General features: G+C 36.7%; 1 non-coding gene across 1 annotated transcript; it reads right to left on the reverse strand.

Annotated features, from left to right (window-relative positions):
* Positions 1 to 273: 273 nt before the first annotated feature.
* Positions 274 to 355, reverse strand: TRNAS-GCU (transfer RNA serine (anticodon GCU)). The gene has a single exon. It is a non-coding gene; the product is annotated as a tRNA-Ser (tRNA).
* Between the last annotated feature and the right edge of the window lie 1,917 nt (positions 356 to 2,272).

Consider the following 2,272-nt stretch of genomic DNA (forward strand, 5'->3'; position numbering starts at 1 on the left):
TGGAGTACTGAAAAATTGTCGATCTCCCAGCGGATTTAAACTGCTGTTCATCCATTTTTATGAAGTTGGAGTACTGAAAAATTGTCCATCGCTGCAGAGGTTAAAATTGATCGAAGGAGACGTCGCCTGAGAGATTCGAACTCTCGCGGGGAAACCCCATGTTCATCCATGGCCATTTCCCAGCGGATTTAAACTGCTGTTCATCCATTTTTAAGAAGTTGGAGTACTGAAAAATTGTCCATCGCTGCAGAGGTTAAAATTGATAGAAGGAGACGTCGCCTGAGAGATTCGAACTCTCGCGGGGAAACCCCATGTACTTAGCAGGCACACGCCTTAACCACTCGGCCAAAGCAACAGATATATGACATAATCAATTTTTCTATCTGATTAATTGCATCGATGGAGGGTAAATTACAGACGAACAAAGCCCATACTTCTGCCCTTTCTATGGTTCGCATGGGAAAACTATACTGTTGTGAAACAATTGATAGTTATAACTATAATCCAGAAAGGGTGAAAGAAAAAATAAAGGTTAATCAAGATTGAATAACCTTTTTCAATGGCTACATATAAATATCCAACACCCTTGGTGCAAGTTTTATTGGGCTTTAACTTAAGTTTTAAGTGCTGCTTTTATTTAAAAAAATGATAAAGTATTGCGTTCTCATTAATGTTTTAATTTAATAGTTATAATTTTGATAATGATACGTATTTAAAAGAGTGATAGGATTAATGGCTTGGCATTTTTTTTTTTTTTGGGTTTGTTAATAACTATTTGTTTATGTAGGGATTGGAGTATGTCTTAAAATTATTTATGTATGGCGAAGAGTGTGTCTTCCTTAAGGAAACTAGTAACGCTTTAAGATTCAAAGGCATGTGGCAAGAGTGAAACTTTGCCCCCTTACGAACTTCTAGCGGGTCATTCCAGGTGGCGTGGTTTTCTTTGAATAACGGTGATGAGTTAGCTTGCATTCACGGAGAACAACTAGAGAAGGTTGTCCTTAGCATTGGTTTGACAACTAAGTTATTATAGATTTTCCCACTATTGAAAAGTAAACAACCTATTCATGTATGTCTTGCAACAAGTTGACTTAAATGTAGATATGTTTTTGAGAGCAAGGATTAAAGAATCATTGGGATTGTGGAAAATGAAATATCTAAAATGAATTGATTTGAGCTTGAGGGAATCCTAGACTTGCATGGGGAGGTTTGCGAATTTAACCCAAACAAGATAGCACAATAGAAAAGATTCATTTACTGATAAGTTCTTATACCACTAAGGTAATATGGCAAGGGTCTCTTAATAACATCTAGAGTCCATGCATAACTACCTTAATGACATGATGATGTAGGAGCATAACGTTTTCCAAAATTAACCTTGTAACCTTGGACCATAGGGGTCATGGAATTTTCCAAAGGGGAGTGGATTCCCTCAAGTAAAATTTGTATAAAATTAGAAATAGTGAATTTCTCATGAGTGCATTAGTTCCAGTTCTAGAAAGAATCTATGTTCTTAAAGAAATTTTGAGGAATTGACCTTCTTGGCCATGTGGTAAATTGTAAAAACTAACAAATTGTCATGTAATTTTTACCAATTAGGACACGTATAGTTAAATTAATGAGTTGTTGGAAACATGCTCCATCTAGTCTCTTATAATGGTTGATATTTTAGTAGGAAGAGGCTACGATAAGCTAACCAAGGGGAGGCCTGACAAATAGAGGTAATAGGAGGAAGTGATAGGCGAGAGGGCCAGGGCAGAGTACACCCATCTTGTATAGTCAGGCCATTGACAGTGTGTGAATACATGCACATGGATTCATGTGTGCAATTCCTGTAATGGGTTTATGAACAACTATGGTTTTCAATAGTGATGGCTACAGGAATATACATTTTCTTGTAGAAGTGTTGGAACACTCTTTGGGATTGAAATTGATGCATGTGGTATGGATTGAGCCTTCGGCATTGCAATTATATGCAGACAATTAAGCTGTGAAATCAAATTGTGTTGATTGTTGGAATTCGGTATTGTAATGAGATGGATCAATATTGTTCTGTGTTGAGCAATATTGGAAATGGAATGTTGAGTTGAATGTTGAAGCTTAGTGTTGGTAATCTATGTGCCCAACAAATGATAGTGAAAGGCCATTTGGAGGAAAACATCCCAGAGGTTCAAGCAATTGCAAACTTGTGAGATTCAAGCCATAGTGTTCAAATTCCATTCGAAGATGGGATTGATGAAACGAGAGTTGAAATTTTCTGTATTATGATTGT

Source organism: Pinus tabuliformis, chromosome 5_2 (assembly GCF_031772625.1).
Source record: "Pinus tabuliformis cultivar Carrire ecotype Pingquan chromosome 5_2, CPIR1, whole genome shotgun sequence".
NCBI lineage: Eukaryota > Viridiplantae > Streptophyta > Pinopsida > Pinales > Pinaceae > Pinus > Pinus tabuliformis.